The sequence below is a fragment of the Entelurus aequoreus genome, linkage group LG05 (genome assembly GCF_033978785.1).
Source record: "Entelurus aequoreus isolate RoL-2023_Sb linkage group LG05, RoL_Eaeq_v1.1, whole genome shotgun sequence".
NCBI classification, from domain to species: Eukaryota; Metazoa; Chordata; class Actinopteri; order Syngnathiformes; family Syngnathidae; genus Entelurus; species Entelurus aequoreus.
This window is the reverse complement of record NC_084735.1, coordinates 83,071,261-83,082,603: the sequence shown is the minus strand read 5'-3', so window position 1 is coordinate 83,082,603 and position 11,343 is coordinate 83,071,261.

Here is an 11,343-nt window from a genome sequence, read left to right as displayed (position 1 = left end):
ACCTGCAGGCCCGGCGGATAACTGCACGGCAAATAATGAGTAGCTCATCTGTAATATAATAATAATAATAATTAGAGATGTAAAGTGTAATATCGGAAATTTTCGGTATCGGGTTTTTATTATCGGTATCGTTTTTTGTTTGTATTGTTTTGTATTAAATCAACATAAAAAAACACAAGATACACTTACAATTAGTGCACCAACCCAAAAAACCTCACTCCCCCATTTACACTCATTCACACAAAAGGGTTGTTTCTTTCTGTTATTAATATTCTGGTTCCTACATTATATATCAATATATATCAATACAGTCTGCAAGGGATACAGTCCGTAAGCACACATGATTGTGCGTGCTGCTGGTCCACTAATAGTACTAACCTTTAACAGTTAATTTTACTCATTTTCATTAATTACTGGTTTCTATTACTGTTTTTATATTGTTTTACTTTCTTTTTTATTCAAGAAAATGTTTTTAATTTATTTATTTTATTTTATAATTTTTTTTAAAAAGGACCTTATCTTCACCATACCTGGTTGTCCAAATTAGGCATAATAATGTGTTAATTCCACAACTGTATATATCGGTATCGGTAATTAAGAGTTGGACAATATCGGAATATCGGATATCGGCAAAAAGCCATTATCGGACATCCCTAATAATAATGGATTCGATTTGATATCGCCCTTTTCTATTATTAGATACTCAAATACAGTAGGATGGGTTTACTTGTGTGAAGTGTCCAAATCTCCCAAAACTTGTCCCAATCGTTTGTGCTGCAAAAAATGTTTTGAATTTAGTACAATCAATCAATCAATGTTTATTTATATAGCTCTAAATCACAAGTGTCTCAAAGGGCGACACAAGCCACAACGACATCCGCGGTGCAGAGCCCACATAAGGGCAAGGAAAAACTCACAACCCCAATGGAACCTCGATGTGAATGACTTTGAGAAACCTTGGAGAGGACCGCATATGTGGGTGACCCCCCTCCCCTCTAGGGCAGACCGGATGCAATGGACGTCGAGTGGGTCTGACATAATATTGTGAAAGTCCAGTCCGTACAATAATTCTTTCCTAATCCATTCCATCATTTAATTCTACGTACTGACATGCTAAAGGTCTCAAGTGTTGTACGTGCATACAAATGTTACATTTTTCTCTGAGGTTATAATTCTCCTCCTATGTTGAAAATAATTGTTGTACATTCTCGGGTTATAGTTTGCTTTGTACATCATTTTAGCTGTTTGAAAACGCACCAAGTTGTGTGAATTTCAATATTTTGGATTCAATAATTAAAGGGTTTGTATGTATAAATGTATATATATATATATATATATATATATATTGATGTATATGTGTATATATACATACGTCTATATATATACACACATCTATATATATATATATACACACATCTATATATATATATATATAGATGTATATATATATATATATAGATGTATATGTATATATATATCTATATACATACATCTATATATATATATGAAGTGAAGTGAATTACATTTTATATAGCGCTTTTTCTCAAGTGACTCAAAGCGCTTTACATTGTGAAACCCAATATCTAAGTTACATTTAAACCAGTGTGGGTGGCACTGGGAGCATGTGGGTAAAGTGTCTTGCCCAAGGACACAACGGCAGTGACTAGGATGGCGGAAGCGGGGATCGAACCTGCAACCCTCAAGTTGCTGGCACGGCCGCTCTACCAACCGAGCTATACCGTATAAAATATATACATTTATATATATATACACACACACACATATATATATATATATATATATACATATGTATATATATATATATATATATACATATGTATATATATATATATATATATATATATATATATATATATATATATATATATATATATATACACATACATACAAACCCTGTTTCCATATGAGTTGGGAAATTGTGTTAGATGTAAATATAAACGGAATACAATGATTTGCAAATCCTTTTCAACCCATATTCAATTGAATGCACTACAAAGACAACATATTTGATGTTCAAACTCATAAACTTTTTTTTTTTTTTTGCAAATAATTAACTTAGAATTTCTGAGGAGACACATTTTTTAAGCTTCTCAGGTGGAATTCTTTCCCATTCTTGCTTGATGTACAGCTTAAGTTGTTCAACAGTCCGGGGGTCTCCATTGTGCTATTTTAGTTAAGTTAAGTTAAAGTTAAAGTACCAATGATTGTCACACACACACTAGGTGTGGTGGAATTTGTCCTCTGCATTTGACCCATCCCATTGTTCACCCCCTGGGAGGTGAGGGGAGCAGTGGGCAGCAGCGGTGCCGCGCCCGGGAATCATTTTGGTGATTTAACCCCCAATTCCAACCCTTGATGCTGAGTGCCAGTATTTTAGGCTTCATAATGCGCCACACATTTTCTACGGGAGACAGGTCTGGACTACAGGCAGGCCAGTCTAGTACCTGCACTCTTTTACTATAAAGCCACGTTGATGTAACACGTGGCTTGGCATTGTCTTGCCGAAATAAGCAGAGGCGTCCATGGTAACGTTGCTTGGATGGCAACATATGTTGCTCCAAAACCTGTATGTACCTTTCAGCATTAATGGCGCCTTCACAAATATGTAACTTACCCATGTCTTGGGCACTAATACACCCCCATACCATCACAGATGCTGGCTTTTACACTTTGCGCCTATAACAATCTGGATGGTTCTTTTCCTCTTTGGTCCGGAGGACACGACGTCCAGTTTCCAAAAACAATTCGAAATGTGGACTCGTCAGACCACAGAACACTTTTCCACTTTGTATCAGTCCATCTTAGATGAGCTCAGGCCCAGCGAAGCCGACGGCGTTTCTGGGTGTTGTTGATAAACGCTTTTTGACCTCCTGAACCCTGATGAGCATACAATTATTGAAGACTTCATAGACACAAGTTACACCCTGAGTTTATATCCTAAAATCACAAGACCAAGTAGAATCACAGTGCAATGTGCCACACTTATTGATAATATTTTACTAATGATTTTGATAATTATACAACAAGTGGTTTGCTTATATCTGGTATAAGTGATCATCTACTGTCAGGTTCAAACACTGATGACATCTCAAACAGAGACAGAATTAAATTTGGCTCAATGAGGAGAAACGCGTACACCAGTACCCTTGTACAGTGTTCCACGCTCTGCCGAAAGATTGTACACCTCTTTTATTTGGACTTTCCCTGATTACATGGCAACAGCTGTTTCTAAAGGGACGGGGGTCGTAAACAGCCATCGCCTTTGATTACAAAACAGTTCAAAGAAAAGGTCGCCTGGAGGGGAGTCAGGTCCTGCTTCCTCTTCACTTTGTAGATCTCGGGTCAAGACAACCTCTTTCTGTGGATTACAATACATCAAAGAAACAGAACACCTTCATGTTGCTTCCCATCCTAGACAGGGGAGTTTTACAAGCCTTCTTCTTGGTAGGATCAAAGACAGCTTTTGTCTTCTCGCCGGGAACTCATGACAACACAAGGTTTTGTGATCTACCGGTTTTCATAATCTATGAAGGAAACTACAAGAAGAAGAACGTTGACGACAAAAATTCATTTTGAAGAATATGCACAGAAAAAAGTCTGGTCTGAGATCAAAGTTGGGACAACGTGTACTCTGAAAATTATGTTGGTGATGCTTGTGATCATTTTTAAATGCTTTCATGATACTTAATGACATTGTTCATTGAAACAACTTTGTAAGAAGCAAAAGAACAATCAACCATGGATGACAAAAGGGTTAAAAAATGCTTGTAATAAGACGAAAACATTATATAGAATATAACACAAAGACCTATAGAAGCAGAAAATAAGTACAAAATGTATTAAAACAAGCTAACTAGCATACTACAAACATGTAGAAAGCAATATTGTAGTCAATTATTATAGGAACAAAAATAACATGAGAGCAACATTAAAAATGGTGCCAAGTGGGATTACCCCACAATACTTCTTAAACGTAAAAGTAAAAAATGTCAATATGACCGAAGTAGTTGAAAGCTTCAATAAGTACTTTGTGATTATTGGACCAAATCTCGAGGACAAGATTCCAGATCCAGGGTCAGTTGAGGATATGAATGACACCATAGACCAGGGGTCCCCAACCTTTTTGAAACCAAGAGCTACTTCTTGGGTAGTGATTAATGCGAAGGGCTACCAGTTTGATACACACTTAAATAAATTGCCACAAATAGCCAATTTGCTCAATTTACCTTTAACTCTATGTTATTATTAACAATTAATGATATTTACACTTAATTGAACGGTTTAAAAGAGGAGAAAACACAAAAAAAATGACAATTAAATTTTGAAACATAGTTTATCTTCAATTTCAACTCTTTAAAATTTAAAATTCAACCGAAAAAAAGAAGAGAAAAACTAGCTAATTCCAATCTTTTTGAAAAAATAAAAATAAAAATTTATGGAACATCATTAGTAAATTTTCCTGATTAAGATTAATTTTAGAATTTTGATGACATGTTTTAAATAGGTTAAAATCCAATCTGCACTTTGTTAGAATATTTAACAAATTGGACCAAGCTATATTTCTAACAAAGACAAATCATTATTTCTCCTAGATTTTCCAAAACAAAAATGTTAAAAGAAATTCAAAAGACTTTGAAATAAGATTTAAATTTGATTCCACAGATTTTCTAGATTTTCCAGAATATTTTTTGGGAATTTTAATCATAATAAGTTTGAAGAAATATTTCACAAATATTCTTCGTCGAAAAAACAGAAGCTAAAATGAAGAATTAAATTAAAATGTATTTATTGTTCTTTACAATAAAAAAAATTAATTTACTTGAACATTGATTTAAATTGTCAGGAAAGAAGAGGAAGGAATTTAAAAGGTCAAAAGGTATATGTGTTTAAAAATCCTAAAATCATTTTTAAGGTTGTATTTTTTTCTCTAAAATTGTCTTTCTGAAAGTTATAAGAAGCAAAGTAAAAAAATGAATGAATTTATTTAAACAAGTGAAGACCAAGTCTTTAAAATATTTTCTTGGATTTTCAAATTCTATTTGAGTTTTGTCTCTTTTAGAATTAAAAATGTCGGGCAAAGCGAGACCAGCTTGCTAGTAAATAAATAAAATTAAAAAAAAATCGAGGCAGCTCACTGGTAAGTGCTGCTATTTGAGCTATTTTTAGAACAGGCCAGCGGGCTACTCATCTGGTCCTTACGGGCTACCTGGTGCCCGCGGGCACCACGTTGGTGACCCCTGCCATAGACAGAAATCCCAACTCCATGTTCCTCAATAATGTGACAACAGAAGAAATCATCAAAATTGTAAAGAAATGTAAACCCAACACCTCCACTGACTGTGACCAAATAGATATGAAAGCCATAAAAAAGTTATTGGAGAAGTTTCGGAGCCTTTAACGTATATCAGCAATCTATCATTTCAAACAGGCAAATTCCCAAATAAAATGAAAACGGCCAAAGTTGTTCCGCTTTGTAAGACTGGAGACAAACACCAATTAACAAACTACAGACCTTTTTCTTTACTTGCACAATTTTCTAAAATCATTGAAAAATTGTCTAACAACAGACTGGATAAATTCATAAATAAAAATGCAACACTCACAAACAACCAATACGGATACAGAGCCAACAATGTCAACACTCAATGGCATTAATGGAAATAACGGAACAGATCACAAATGCAGTAGATAACAAAAAATTTGCTGCTTCAGTTTTTAAGGATTTAACAAAAGCATTTCACACAATCACAGTATCTTAATAAACAAATGACAAATGTATGGAATCAGAGGGTTGGTGTTGAACTGGGTAAGAAGCTACTTAACCAACAGAAAGCAATACGTGAAGCGAGACAAACACGCTTCTACAGAGCTGAAAATATCTTGTGGCGTACCTCAGGGTTCAATATTAGGACCAAAATTGTTCAATCTATATATAAACGACCTTCGTAAAGTCACAAAGGACTGCTTTTTGTTGAGGGGAAATCACACAGAAGCTAATACAAATAATAAAAGAAGAAATTAACACGTTAAAAAGGTGGTTTGACAAAAACAGACTATCTCTGAATCTCAGTAAAACTAAAATAATGCTATTTGGTAACAGTAGAAGGGAAAGTCAAACACAAATACAAATAGACGGTGTTGTTATTGAAAGGGTAAAAAAATATAGTTTGGGTGTAATAAATAATAGATGATCAAATAAACTGGAAATCTAATATAAAAAATACACAACACAAGCTAAATTTGTTCTAGACCATGGGTGTTCAAACTATGGCCTGCGAGATCTCATGAATTTATTAATGAGGAATTTGGCCACAGGGAGATGGCAATTATTTTAAAAAGTCTTTTAAAGTAAAGTCAATCTGTCACCATCATTTGGATAGTGTGAATTATGCAGGTCTACAACAATGAATGCTTTGAATAGTATCAAAATCGCAGCATTTAGTTAAATTACCCGATGCAAACAACCTTCCCTAGTCATGGTGAAGGAAAAAAATCGAACCAACACAAGAAGAACAATAGACACGGTCACACATAACACACACAATTTGTGAATATTATTTAAATACGTCCATGCACCATCAAAAAAATTCTAAATTACACCCATTTCAAGCCATTACAAAGCATGATGGGAAATATTTAAAAAAATACCATCTCCACACTTATCCATGTTTGGCGCATTTTAGCTACTTGATATTTCTGATGACAAAACTTTAAGGAGGTCGTCACGGAAGTAAACAATGTAGGAGTCAAACTTTCACATATTCTTAATATCCAATTATAATTATATATCCATTATATTAATAAACATAATATGTACACATATATATATATATATATATAGATGTATGTATGTATGTATATAGATATACATAGATGTATGTATGTATGTATATATATTTATATATATATATATATATACACATCTATATGTATACACAGCTATATATATATATATAGATGTATGTATATATATATATACATACATCTATATATATATACATTTGTATACATATATATATATATATATACACATCTATATGTATACACAGCTATATATATATATATAGATGTATGTATATATATATAGATGTATGTATATATATATATACATACATCTATATATATATACATTTGTATACATATATATATATATATATATACATATATATATATACATATATATACATATATATATATACATATATATATATATAGATGTATGTATATATATATACATACATCTATATATATATATATATATATAGATGTGTATACATATATATATATATATATATATACATATACATATATATATACATATATATATATATATAGATGTAGGTATCTATATATATCTATATATATGTCTATATATATCTATATACATAGACATACAGGTGTATATACATATACATATATATATCTATATCTATATATATATACATACATATACATATATATACACATATATATATATATATATTAGGGGTGTGGGAAAAAATCGATTAGAATTGCGATTCTCACGTTGTGCGATTCAGAATCAATTCTCATTTTTATACATATATATATATATATACATATATATATATATATACATATATATATATATAGATGTAGGTATCTATATATATCTATATATGTCTATATATATCTATATATATAGACATACAGGTGTATATACATATACATATATATATCTATATCTATATATATATACATACATATACATATATATACACATATATATATATATATATTAGGGGTGTGGGAAAAAATCGATTAGAATTGCGATTCTCACGTTGTGCGATTCAGAATCAATTCTCATTTTTAAAAAATCTGTTTTTTTTTAAAATTAATCAATCCAACAAAACAATACACAGCAATACCATAACAATGCAATCCAATTCCAAAACCAAACCCGACCCAGCAACACTCAGAACTGCAACAAAGAGCAATTGAGAGGAGACACAAACACGACACAGAACAAACCAAAAGTAGTGAAACAAAAATGAATATTATCAACAACAGTATCAATATTAGTTACAATTTCAACATAGCAGTGATTAAAAATCCCTCATTGACATTATCATTAGACATTTATAAAAATAAAAATAAAAGAAAGAACAATAGTGTCACAGTGGCTTACACTTGCATCGCATCTCATAAGCTTGACAACACACTGTGTCCAATATTTTCACAAAGATAATTTAGGGATTTCACCATCTACGGTCCGTAATATCATCAAAGGGTTCAGAGAATCTGGAGAAATCACTGCACCTAAGCAGCTAAGCCCGTGACCTTCGATCCCTCAGTCTGTACTGCATCAACAAGCGACATCAGTGTGTAAAGGATATCACCACATGGGCTCAGGAACACTTCAGAAACCCACTGTCAGTAACTACAGTTGGTCGCTACATCTGTAAGTGCAAGTTAAAACTCTCCTATGCAAGGCCAAAACAGTTTATCAACAACACCCAGAAACGCTGTCGGCTTTGCTGGGCCTGAGCTCATCTAAGATGCACTGATGCAAAGTGGAAAAGTGTTCTGTGGTCTGACGAGTCCACATTTCAAATTGTTTTTGGAAACTGTGGACGTCGTGTCCTCCGGACCAAAGAGGAAAAGAACCATCCGGTATGTCATAGGCGCAAAGTTGAAAAGCCAGCATGTGTGATGGTATGGGGGTGTATTATGTATACTCGCTGGAATAAAAAAGACAATATAAGATACATCCATAAACGTGGACGCATGTGAAAAAGTGCAATATATTTATCTGTACAGTAATCTATTTATTTATATATATTTATTTATGTCATATATACATTATTTATATATATTTATGTATTGATATATGCACCTTATTGCTTTTTTATCCTGCACTACCATGAGCTTATGTAACGAAATTTCGTTCTTATCTGTGCTGTAAAGTTCAAATTTCAATGACAATAAAAAGGAAGTCTAAGTCTAAGTCTATTAGTGCCCAAGACATGGGTAACTTACACATCTGTGAAGGCGCCATTAATGCTGAAAGGTACATACAGGTTTTGGAGCAACATATGTTGCCATCCAAGCAACGTTATCATGGACGCCCCTGCTTATGTCAGCAAGACAATGCCAAGCCACGTGTTACATCAACGTGGCTTCATAGTAAAAGAGTGCGGGTACTAGACTGGCCTGCCTGTAGTCCAGACCTGTCTCCCATTGAAAATATGTGGCGCATTATGAAGCCTAAAATAGTACAACGGAGACCCCCGGACTGTTGAACAACTTAAGCTGTACATCAAGCAAGAATGGGAAAGAATTCCACCTGAGAAGCTTAAAAAATGTGTCTCCTCGGTTCCCAAACATTTACTGAGTGTTGTTAAAAGGAAAGGCCATGTAACACAGTGGTGAACATGCCCTTTCCCAACTACTTTGGCACGTGTTGCAGCCATGAAATTCTAAGTTCATTATTATTTGCAAAAAAAAAAAAAGTTTATGAGTTTGAACATCAAATATGTTGTCTTTGTAGTGCATTCAACTGAATATGGGTTGAAAAGGATTTGCAAATCATTGTATTCCGTTTATATTTACATCTAACACAATTTCCCAACTCATATGGAAACGGGGTTTGTAAATCGATTCATCCATCCATCCATTTTCTACCGCTTGTCCCGTTCGGGGTCGCGGGGTTGCTGGAGCCTATCTCAGCTGCACATGGGCGGAATGCGGGGTACACCCTGGACAAGTTGCCACCTCATCGCAGGGCCAACACAGTTAGACAAAGTTCACTCACATTCACACACTAGGGCAGTGGTTCTTAACCTGGGTTCGATCGAACCCTAGGGGTTCGGCGGAGGTCAAGACACACCCGACTCATCGTGTAAATAAAAACTTCTCCCTATCGGCGTATTACGGATACGGCAACAGCAGAAGTCAGACTGATTTGCAGGTGTGTAAATTGTTGTGAGTTTATGCACTGTGTTGGTTTTGTTGTTTGAACAAGGTGATGTTCATGCACGGTTCATTTTGTGCACCAGTAAAAAAACATGGTAACACTTTAGTATGGGGAACATATTCACCATTAATTAGTTGCTTATTAACATGCAAATTAGTAACATATTGGCTCTTAACTAGTCATTATTAAGTACTTATTAATGCCTTATTCGGCATGACCTTATTATAACCCTAACCCTCTAACCCTGGCCCTAACCCTAACCCTAACCAAATAACTCTAAATTAAGTCTTTGTTACTTAGAATATGTTCCCCATACTAAAGTGTTACCAAAAACATATAATAACATTGTCTTGAATTTGAAAAAAAAGGAGGGTTCTGTGAATGCGCATACAGTATGAAAGTGGTGGGGTTTGGTACATCCAACAAGGTTAAGAACCACTGCACTAGGGACAATTTAGTGTTGCCAATCAACCTATCCCCAGGTGCATGTTTTTGGAGGGAACCCACGCAGTCACGGGGAGAACATGCAAACAAAAAGATCCCGAGCCCGGGATTGAACTCAGGACTACTCAGGACCTTCGTATTGTGAGTAGGGATGTCCGATAATATCGGCCTGCCGATATTATCGGCCGATAAATGCGTTAAAATGTAATATCGGAAATTATCGGTATCGGTTTTTTATTACCGGTATCATTTTTTTTTGTTTTTTTTATTAAATCAACATAAAAAACAAGATACACTTACAATTAATGCACCAACCCAAAAAACATCCCTCCTCATTCACACAAAAGGGTTGTTTCTTTCTGTTATTAATATTCTGGTTCCTACATTATATATCAATATATATCAATACAGTCTGCAAGGGATACAGTCCGTAAGCACACATGATGGTGCGTGCTGCTGGTCCACTAATAGTACTAACCTTTAACAGTTAATTTTACTCATTTTCATTAATTAATAGTTTCTATGTAACTGTTTTTATATTGTTTTACTTTCTTTTTTATTCAAGAAAATGTTTTTAATTTATTTATCTTGTTTTATTTTATAATTTTTTTTTTAAAAGTACCTTATCTTCACCATACCTGCTTGTCCAAATTAGACATAATAATGTGTTAATTCCACGACTGTATATATCGGTTGATATCGGTATCGGTTGATATCGGTATCGGTAATTAAAGAGTTGGACAACATCGGAATATCGGATATCTGCAAAAAGCCATTATCGGACATCCCTAATTGTGAGGCACATGCACTAACTCCTGATGCACCGTGCTGCCTAAATCGATTCATAATTTTCAAAAATCAATTAAAAAAAACAAAAAATACTTTCACTTTTTAAGCCTGAAAGAGCGTTCTGACCTGTATTGAAAAAGTTTCATTGTAATTAC